The sequence below is a fragment of the Passer domesticus genome, chromosome 4 (genome assembly GCF_036417665.1).
Source record: "Passer domesticus isolate bPasDom1 chromosome 4, bPasDom1.hap1, whole genome shotgun sequence".
NCBI lineage: Eukaryota > Metazoa > Chordata > Aves > Passeriformes > Passeridae > Passer > Passer domesticus.
In genome coordinates this window covers 339,641-350,827 of record NC_087477.1, presented here as the reverse complement: position 1 = coordinate 350,827, position 11,187 = coordinate 339,641, and positions in this window count along the sequence as shown.

The following is an 11,187-nucleotide window of genomic DNA, read 5'->3' as shown; positions in this document are numbered from 1 at the left end:
GCCGCGCCCAGCGCCGGGCACAGAGCTCGGGCAGCCCCCGCCGCCCCCTGCCCAGGGAGCCCCGGGACCCCCGCAGCCGGGGCTGGCTCTGAGCGAGGCGGCCCCGAGCCCGGCTGCGTGGCCAGGGGGGCACGGCGAGCCCGGGGCCTCTGTGCCAGCGCTTCCCCCGCTCTCCCTCAGCCTTTGCCCGGCCCGGCCTCCGAGCACAGAGCTCTGCCCGGGGGCTCTCGGCCCGAGGGGCGGCTCCGGGCCCGCCCGGCCGCTCCCGGCTCCCACAGCCCGCCCGGGGCCGCCAACAAAACATCCCAGCACCAAATCCACAAACCAGCCACTGCCACCCTGTCCTGCTGCGCCTTCCCAGGGACCCCAACCCCGCGGCGATGCCCCCGGTGCATGGGGACAAAAAGCTGCTCCAGCCCAGCGCCTCGGAAGCCCCAGGTGCGGCCCGTCCCTGGCACAGCGATCCTGGCAGCTGCCCCGCTGCCGCAGCTGCGGCTCTGGAGCAGGGAGGCTCTGCGGGACCCCCGGGCTGGGCCCCCTCCCAGCCCGTGCCCGCCCCGCACCTTCAGCCCGGCCTCTCTCGCTGCTCCGGCTCCTGCACAGTCCCCGCTCTCCATTCCTTGGCCCCCTGGGCTCTCCTCTGGGGCTCCTACAACACCCAGCAATGGAAAACAATGGATTTTGGTGCTCCCTGGCCAGGCCACAACTGCAACTTTGTTCCTTTGGCCTGGCTGCAGAGACCCCCAGGGCGTTTTCTGCACACAGTCCCAGCCCCCAGCGCTTGCTGAAGGCGCTCCCTGCAAATGTCACTGTGCCAGGGCCCTGTCCTTGCTGTCACCTGCTGGGGCTGGCCATGCACAGAGCTCCTGGACTTGCATTTCCAGCTGCTGTGCAGCCAAAGCTGAGCCATCTGCAGCTGCCTGAGTGCAAAAACTGCAACAGGAGCCTCTCTCCAGGGGGAAATCTCCCCTCCTGTGCCGGCCCCTGGCAATGCTGCCATTCTCTGCTGCTGCTGCTGGGGCACTCGGGGCTCAGGCTGAGCAGCAAAGGTGACTCTGAGCCAGGAGCTTTCCTTGGCTGCAGCAAAGCCTCGGCACCCAAAGCCCTTCCCGGCGCTGTGCCCTGCGCCAGGAGGGATTGTGCCAGCCGAGCTGACCTGAAATTTCTTCTCCCAGGCAGCTTTAGGACACGCACCATGGAGAAGCCAGAGCCCACTCTCAGCTTTGCGCAGTCCTGCAGAAAAATCCTATGTGTGAAGCAGCCTGGGAACAGGGTTTGGTGTCAGGGGAGGGGAGCTCAGAGCCCTTTTCTGCCCTGTGGGCTGAGCTTTTGCATTTCCAATGGCTCTGCAGCTGCCAAAGGGGCTTTTTGGCTCAGCTGAGAACAGTTCTGCTAAGAGTCTGTCTTAAACCTGCTTTACCTGCAAATGTGCCCAATGAATCCTAGTTTTTTGAAGCCCCAGGTCTTGTGTGAGTGCAGGTGTGACAAGTGAACGATGGAACAGCTCTGCTAGGGGGGAGGTCTCCTTCTCTTCTTTTGGTTTTTCTTTTGTTTGGTTTGGTTTTTTGTTGTGTTTTGGTTTGTTTGTTTTTATTGGTGTTTTCATTGTTTTGTGGTTGTTTGTTTTTTTGTTTTGTTTGGGTGGTGGTGGCATTTTTTGTTTTGGTACAGTTTTGTTTGGTTTTTTATTGTTTTATTTTTGTTGGGGTTTTCCTTTCCTTTCCTTTCCTTTCCTTTCCTTTCCTTTCCTTTCCTTTCCTTTCCTTTCCTTTCCTTTCCTTTCCTTTCCTTTCCTTTCCTTTCCTTTCCTTTCCTTTCCTTTCCTTTCCTTTCCTTTCCTTTCCTTTCCTTTCCTTTCCTTTCCTTCCCTTTCCTTCCCTTTCCTTTCCTTCCCTTCCCTTCCCTTCCCTTCCCTTCCCTTCCCTTCCCTTCCCTTCCCTTCCCTTCCCTTCCCTTCCCTTCCCTTCCCTTCCCTTCCCTTCCCTTTCCCTTTCCCTTTCCCTTTCCCTTTCCCTTTCCCTTTCCCTTTCCCTTTCCCTTTCCCTTTCCCTTTCCCTTTCCCTTTCCCTTTCCCTTTCCCTTTCCCTTTCCCTTTCCCTTTCCCTTTCCCTTTCCCTTTCCCTTTCCCTTTCCCTTTCCCTTTCCCTTTCCCTTTCCCTTTCCCTTTCCCTTTCCCTTTCCCTTTCCCTTTCCCTTTCCCTTTCCCTTTCCCTTTCCCTTTCCCTTTCCCTTTCCCTTTCCCTTTCCCTTTCCCTTTCCCTTTCCCTTTCCCTTTCCCTTTCCCTTTCCCTTTCCCTTTCCCTTTCCCTTTCCCTTTCCCTTTCCCTTTCCCTTTCCCTTTCCCTTTCCCTTTCCCTTTCCCTTTCCCTTTCCCTTTCCCTTTCCCTTTCCCTTTCCCTTTCCCTTTCCCTTTCCCTTCCCTTCCCTTCCCTTCCCTTCCCTTTCCCTTCCCTTTCCCTTCCCTTTCCCTTCCCTTTCCCTTCCCTTTTCTTCTTTTCTTTTCTTTTCATGAACTCTCCCTTTTAGCTCTGGGCAGAGCTCTGTAACTGTGTCTGACACTTGTTTGTGGCACTGTGCAGGTGGCCAGGGGGACCTTCCCCGAGCTGTGTGCAGAGGAATCCACATCAGCCCAGGCCGGGCTGCGCAGTGGCCACTCAGTTCCATGGACTGGACGCGGCTCTGGATGCTTCCCTTGGAGCGTCTGCAGGGAGGGAACACTGGGACTGTCACTGCTGGGGTGTCACAGACAGGGGAACGCTGGGGCTGTCACTGCTGGGGTGTCACAGACAGGGGAACGCTGGGGCTGTCACCGCTGGGGTGTCACACACAGGGGAACGCTGGGGCTGTCACTGCTGGGGTGTCACAGACAGGGGAACGCTGGGGCTGTCACCGCTGGGGTGTCACAGACAGGGGAACGCTGGGGCTGTCACCGCTGGGGTGTCACACACAGGGGAACGCTGGGGCTGTCACCGCTGGGGTGTCACAGACAGGGGAACGCTGGGGCTGTCACCGCTGGGGTGTCACAGACAGGAGAACGCTGGGGCTGTCACCGCTGGGGTGTCACAGACAGGGGAACGCTGGGGCTGTCACCGCTGGGGTGTCACACACAGGGGAACGCTGGGGCTGTCACTGCTGGGGTGTCACACACAGGGGAACGCTGCGGCTGCCCTGCTCCTGCCCTGTCCCCAACAGCTCTGCCAGTGCCTCGAGGGGACACAAAGGCTGAGCCAAAGGGTGAGAATTGCAGACGGGGCTGAGCTGGCAGGGGCCCATTGGGATCACCAAGTCCAGCCCCCAGCCCTGCACAGACCCCCCAACAATCGCAGCCTGAGCAGCCCTGGGAGTGGTGTCCGAAGGCCTCTGGAGCTCCGGCAGCCTCAGGGCTGTGCCCATTCCCTGGGGAGCCTGGGCAGTGCCCAAGCCACCTCTGGGGGAAGAAGCTTTTCCTGATCTCCAGCTGAGCCCTGCCCTGGCCCAGCTCCAGCCGTTCCCTCGGGTCCTGTCTCTGCCCACCTGGACAGAGATCAGAGCTTGCCCAAAGCAGCTGTGGCTGCCCCTGGATCCCTGGCAGTGTCCAAGGCCAGGTTGGACAGGGCTTGGAGCAGCCTGGGATAATGGAAGCTGTCCCTGCCCGTGGCAGGGGGTGCAATGAGATGAACTTTAGCGTCTCTTCCAAGCCAAGTAATTCTGTGATTCTGTGATTTTGGGAGAGAGGCTGAAGCTCTGGCTCAGCTTTATCTCCCCAGATGTCTGGACCCAGCAGCAGCCATGGGTGGGATCATCTCCTCCTCCCTCTCCCTGTAGCTGGAACTCACCCAACGGAGCAACTGAATAATGTCCCTCATGGGCAGTGACTACCAGAAAGGAATGTTCCTCCTTGGGGAAACACATTATCCTTGGAATTCAGCAGAGCATTGAAATGGCCCCCTTGGCACCTCAGCACCACTGACATCTCCTCTTACTGTACTTGGCCCAGGAGATCTCCCGGAGCAGCTGCAGAGGAGTCGCTGTCAGGACGAGGGACATTTATCAAAGGTAGATGTAGATCAAAACAAGCTCTGGCACCATACCAAATCTTTATTTGCCACTGGGAAATAAATGCAGATGTCCCCATGTCACAATCTCAGTCCCCCCAGGGTTCCTTTGTTTAGTTTTATCCCCTGATATGGAGACACAGGAGCTCTCCCAGCTGGACAGGGTGTCAGGAATCCCTTCCTGAGCTTGACACGCTTGGGGAGGGTGAACAAGGAGGTTCCTTCTTGCAGGAGACTGTATGGGTTTTGGAAAGAGGCCAGACCTGGAGAAGCTGCTTCTACAACCCCTCAGCACCGGCAATCCCACATCTTTATTTGTGTGGCTGTCTTGTCAGGGCAGGGAGAGGGCAGAGAGGAGCCTCCTTCGGGCAGGGAGAGGAGGCAGAGACACCAAAAGCAGGAGTCCCAAAGGGATCTGGGCAGATCTGGATCCCATGGCTGCAGTAGGTGTGCCATTCCTAAATCCAGTTTGGGAGAGCCACGGCTGTGTTGCTGTGTAAGCTCTGAGGTATCTGCTGGTGGGAGGTGCTCAGGTTCCTCCTGTTTGCATCCCCAGGTCCTGCAGAGCTGCTGTTAAACAGTGCCAGGGGATGCTCCTGGCACTGACCCTGGCATGGCTCAGGGCTCAGGTTTCCTCCATCAATCCCACCTCAGAGCTTCACTCTGGTGGGCAGGTGTTAGTGGGTCAGGAGCGGCACAATCCAGAGAATTGGAGCATGGTTTCATGTTGGCAGTTCTGGGAATGGGTTTCTCTGGCAGGATGCTGGACACCAGGGATTTCTGCCCTCCTTTCTCAGAAGAGTTTGGGATTCTCCTGTTAGTGCTGTTCCACAGCTTCCACCATCCCTACTCCTTTCCTTGACACTTCCCCAGATCCCAGTGTCCTTTCTGAGGGGGAAGAAAGGAATGTCCATGATGGCACCACCTGGCTGCCTCGGACTACAGCTGCTCCTGGAGTTCCAGCGTGTCCAGCACAGCTGCTCTCAGTGGGGCTGGGACTTGGTTCAGGCCCCACAGTCCCTGTCAGTGGCCACTCCCCGCTGGGCTCACGCTCTGGCTGTGTGGGGCTCCTGAAGGGTCAGCGGGTCTGGCTGAGCACTCCCAGCTCTGCAGCTCCTGACTCATCCCAGGGATGGGGTCCCGCAGTCCCGCTCGGTGCCGTGTTGCCAACGGGGCCCTGTTTTGGGGTGGCCATGGGTACCTGCTGTTCCTCCACCCTCAGCAGCCCCACAGCAGAAGGGTCCTCTGGGAGCCCAGGTAAGGGATTCAGCTGTGGAATTCTTCTGTCTCCACAGCATCTCTTCAAAAAGTCCTTTGGGCTCCCTGAAATGCTGTCTCCTGAGGTGATCCATGCCAAGGAGTCCTGGGGCCTCTGGGCCAGTCCCAGTGGGGTGTTTTTGCCATTCCCAGTCATGGTCACTTCAGCTTCTGATGTGCTCAGGCCTGAGTGGCAGCCTCAGCCAGAGCTGACTTACAGGACAAACCTTGGGCATTTTGTAACTAACACCATCAGTTTTATTGAGCTAAAAATAGATGACCCATATGATTCTGATGCTGTTTAAAACCAAACCAGCTGCTGTGGAGACTTCCACATAATCTTGTGTAGTTACCTGCAAGAAATGCATCATTCTAAGAAATTTCCCCAACTGACATGAATAGAGGCTTATAGGATATTTTAGAGGAAACCCTCCAAGCTGAGGACTGTGCTCTGGCCAATCCCTGGCCCCTCCTGGCCAGGAAAAGTGCCATGAGACCCAGGAGTTTATGTGCTAAAAATATAATCAAGTGACTTTGGCTTGCTGATTTGGGCCTATAAAAGCTGGACCTGCATTTGGAGCAAATTTGGAGAACTCACCTATGGGTGGATGCACCACATGGGATTTTCCCAATCTCTTGGAAGAGTTCTCCAGGTCCTTGCTGTGAAATGGGACCTTTCAGCAACTGCAGACTCTGGATGATGGTAAAGTATTTAGGCAATTGGTGATGTGTCTTTCTCAATCCCTATCCTTTCTCTCCTATAATAATGATTAAGTGCATTACCTTGCTTCTTTTTGCTTGTTGCTAAAGCCAAGCAGGTAGTTTTATTGAATGCATAATTTAACTTTTGTGTTGCCTTAACACTCACAGTAAAATAAGACCATTCTTCCCATTGATTTCTGTGTTCTTTAAATCAGCCCGTCAGCTGGCAGAACAGGTATCAGAACCTGATGAAAGCCAGGCTCTGCTGTGATCTAGCTGGGCCCCATGAATGAAGAGGGCCCCTGTCAGTCCATGGAACCCATGGAAGCAAGGCTCAGATGTGAAAAAGGCCTGCACCCAAGAGCCCCTCATGGAACCAGGGCTGCACTGTGTCACCGAGGGAGGGACCTCATGGCAGCAGGAGAGCATTGTGAGGCTGTGCAACAACAGGGCACCAAGGTTCCACTGTGACTTGACAGAACCCCATGGATGTGAATGGCCCCAAATCGGGCCAAGAGACACTTCCCAGACAAAGCCCAAGGAGGGGATTTGCTTTGTTCAGCCTGCTGGGTGTGCAGGGATATCTCCTCCTAACAGCGCACACAGGCACACAGCAGATTACAATATATGGTTATACTCTATGCATATTCATATTTCTCCTCAGAAAAGGTGTGGTTATATAAACGATTTCTCAGTACTCATTACAATCATTAGCATACACGAGGCACAGGTGCAGTGCACACTGGTGGTGGCACTGAGGAAGGCTCCGCGTCTTCCTCGGGGGTCTCCTGATGAAGGCTGGACATCATCACGGTGCCCTTTTCACCTTTCTCCTCTAGGCATGTGCAGTCTCTTGTTGGCTGTTTCAGCAATTTCCTCACTGGTTTTAGCAAGCTCTGCCCTTCATTTCTGCCAGCTTTGTTCCCTATTTCTTGCCAAGTTTCATCCTGTGTCTTTAGCTTGTGGCTGAATTTTTGCAAGCATCCATACTGAGTGCAATGTCTCTTATTCTTGCCCAAGTATGCCTGGGCACAGTGCTTTTAACCCTTTCACAGCCACAGACTGGAAAGCCACTTCTGGACACTGGGAATTCCTGCAGGTGCCTCCACCTTTGCAGCCAGTGAGGCTCCAACCTCACTGTGAGAGGCCACAGCTTTTGCACTGTTAAATAAACAAGCTGACATCAGGGCTAGCGTGGGAATAACTGGTTTAATTGTCCTGTTTGGCTTCTTCCAAAGCCTGGCCACGGCTCAAGGAGGAACCAAGGGAGGTGACTGATCCCACAGCCCCAAACAAAGCCAGATGGGGCCTTGTCCAGTTTCCAAACACAGAAAGGTAAATCCATGTTTCACCAATGAACACATACAGAAATCATATTGCTAATAATGATTCATTAATGAGCAGATACAAATATAACATTTGGTTGGAAGGTTTATCTAAAGGTCACCTTTGGCTCAGGGCCTGTTGTTGAGGCTTCAGTCAGGCAGGGTCTGACTAAAACAGCCCTAATTAGTTGTTATTCTCTATGTTCTTTATTACAGCCCACTTTTTCTTGAGACTGTGTCTCTTTTTAGACAAATCTCAGTACTCCATTTCCAGCACAAGGTGTCACAACAACTCTAACATGGAACCATAACACACCAAGTGCTCACACCGCAATGATCACAGTGACTGCCATGAATGCATTTCACAGCAGCCTCCAATTTGGGAGCCAGTCCCACCAGGAAGAATTTTCTTCTTTCTGCCACTCTTCTCCTGATCTTTCTATCAAGGAGATTCCTGATTGCTGGACCTCAAACCCAGCACTGATAAACATCCCTGCAACATTCCTGTCCTACAATAGCCCAGGTTCCTCCCTGGCCAGCAAGCAGATAATCCAAGGCCATGTGGTTCTGCAGAGCCCCATTTGTGTTTGTTGGAGCTCACAGGATGTACTATTGGATATTTTCACAGCATCATTTTTTACTTCTTCTAATAATCAATTTAGCTTGTTAATGTAAATTGGGGGCAGCCGTGCACAGCCAGGGGGTTTCCATTTTCCCAGTGGGCCATTGTTAAGGGCATGGAGCACATCTGGGAGATGGGGTCTCCATGGGGACAGGTTCCCATCTCCTCATTTTGTCAACTGCTCTTTTAACAAACCTTCACCCATTCAACCAATGCTGCAGCTTGTGGATGGTCTGGGATATGAAAAACCCAGCAGTCTTAATCACTGTATTTTTTACAGTAACAGACAAAGCATTCCGCATCACAGTATAAACAAATCCTATAAAAAAATGCCAATTTCATCCCTTCCTCCTTTATTCATTGTACACAATTCACAAAGTTTACCACTGACATTTGGGTCTTGGCCAGTCCTTTTCTCTAGGGTATTTAGTGTTTACAGTGAGCAGCCAAAGCTGACAAATTATTGTCAGCCTTATTTCACATTATCAATTTTTAATTATACAGATATAAATAAAGATTATTGTGTTATATATAATTATTATTATTATATCACTTGCACAAACAAACCTGAGCTCAAGATTGAAACCTTCTTCTGTCACTCCATGTGGGAGTGTTCCAACAACAGTTTTACCTTCGGTTAGTGCTGTTTCCAATGTGTCTTTAACAAAATTCACCCTTGTCTTCCAAAAACACAAGTTTTTTTCCTTTTTCCATATGCAATTTTTGGATGCATTTTAAGACATCCAGGGGTTCGGCTTCTTTTAACCAGCTGCCCCACTGCTCACATCTGCTCTGACCTCAGCCCACTCCAGAGCCAGCCAACTCCAGGGAAGGGCTTCCCATCTGGGAATTTCTGATGGCACTGATTCCTCATATTTACATTTAAAAATGACATTTTCTTGTCGTCTGGCCCGACTGTGCCAGTTTTGTTTTACCAGTGGGCAGGGTCAGCATCAAAGACACAGACTGCAACTGAAGGAATCAGTGTCATTTACTGCAGCTCAAAGCAGCAAAGGATCACAAAAGGAGCAGCTCAGCAATGCACCCAGCCATCACCACCAAAGATTGCAGCAGTGATTAAGAAAGATCCAGCACCTGTTACCCTCAGACTTCAGCATCCCCCAGATCCACACAGCAGCGGGGGAAGCTGTCCCAGCCAAGGGCTGCAGAGCCACTCCTGGACACTGGGAATTCCTGCAGGTGCCTCCAGCCACAGGTGAGGCTCCAAGCCTGTGAGAGGGCCCAGCTCTGACAGTGCTGAATGAACAAACTGACAGCACTTCTGGTGTGGGAACATCTGGTTTCATCCTGCTCTTGGGTTCCTCCCAAAGCCTGGCCAGGGCTCAAGGAGGAACCAAGGGAGGTGACTTTGATCCTTCAGCCCCAAACAAGGCCAGATGTCAGATTTCATGGCCCTGTCTGGCTTGCAAATACAAAAAGATCAATACATGTGTCACTAAGGAGTGGCTACATCTATCACAGTGCTAATGACCATGCATATTTCATCAGTGAGCAGATACAAAGATAACCTTTGGTTGAAAGGTTCATCCAGAGGCCACCTTTGGCTCAGGGCCTGCTGTTCAGGCCTTGGCACTTCAGGGATGTGGTTTAGTGCTGGGCTTGGCACTGCTGGGTGACCAGCTGAACTGGATGAGCTCAGAGGTCTTTTCCAACAGAAAGGATTCTGTGATTCCAGGATTCTATCTGCTGAATTCAGTTAGGTCCAGGTTAGCAGCACTCATTTGCTCAGAAAGTCTCCTCTTGCTCAGCTCTTGTGGCCTGAGGCTTCAGCTCCTTCAGCTCCTGGTGCTAAGCTGCTCATGCTGAACGAGACGACTTGGAGAGAAGAACACAGTCCATCCAATTCCTTCTGGGACACAGAGAGGGGAGGGTGTGGAAACAGGAGCATTGTTTGGTGAGGCCTCCTCTCTGTCCTTCATGGCTTTCAGTGCTGTGAACCAGCCAAGAGCTTTCTCCAAGAGTGCAATGGAGCAGCTGTTCCTGCTCCCAGCTCTGGCTCTCTCCAGTCTCTGACCTTGCTTGGCTTTGTCCCTCTTGCTATGCCCTCTGTTCCCCCAGGGCTCGGTGGCTGCTGCCCAGGACTGTGGGACTGGCACAGATCCAGTGGTCGAGACCCTCCTTGCTGTGGCCTTGGAGCTGCCTGGGCACAGCAGCCTCTTCCATCTGGAAGCTCCCCATGGACAGGGAGTCCCCAGCTCTGTTCCTTGCACAATCTCCAGGAGCCCAGGGCTGTCATCTCAAGTCCCTGCTGGCACTGGGGGCTCCCAGGTGCCTCAGGCTGCTGTGACACCGCTGCACACAGGAGGGAAGAGTGGCAGGGGCTGTGCTGAAATGTCACTATAGGACACAAGACAACACGACGCAGAGACGCTGTTGGTCTCAAGGCAGGAAAAAGGGCAGGTTAATTTATTTACTCCAACATTTATAGATTTCCAAATATGACAGTGGATTGGAGGGTGAAAGTGCCACCTCTCCAAGGACAAACAAACAGTCCATCAAGTTTCTCCTCCTCCATAAAAGAATGCAAAACAATAAGTTGTTTACAGAAAGTGTGTGAGAAAGTTTGGTACAAGAATGCAAACATCAGAACACTTAGAAAATCTTAAAAAGTCAAGGCGACATTGAAAGTCAGCTCCATGTGCTGCTGCTGTGGAGCCATTTGTCCAGCCCTGGCCCAGAGTCAGGGATCAGATCCAGGCCCTGCTGCTGCTCTCTCGGGATCAGCCCCAGTTTGGGTGTTGCTGTCAGGGCCAGCAGGAGTGGTGGCTGGAGCAGCAGGTGCTGACAGTGCCCCAAGCCCTGGGGCTGGAGGGGTCCCTGGGCTGGGCTGGAGGGAGCTGCCCCTTGTTCTCCCTCTGCCCCAGGCAAAGCTGGGCCAGGCACAAGTGGGGCAGCACAGCCAACAGGGAGCCTGTGAGCCTCTTCCAGCCCTGGCTGCTCAGAGTTTGGGCCTTGGAGCCCCAGGTGGCCAAAGGCAGCTGCTGCTGGTCCCTCTGTGTGCCCCTGTGTTCAGCAGTGCTGCTCCATCAGTCTGTGCCCAGCAATGGGGAAAAGCCTCAGCCCTGCAGGGCCAGGAGCTGCCGGGCTCTGCCTGAGCAGCTCAGCCAGCAGGAAGGGAGCTGCTCCACATGGGAACCAGGAGCAAAGGGCTGCAGCACCTCGTGCTGGGGCAGAGCCCGAATTCTGAGAGGGAATAACAGAGTTATTCATGTGCATTGCTGCATCG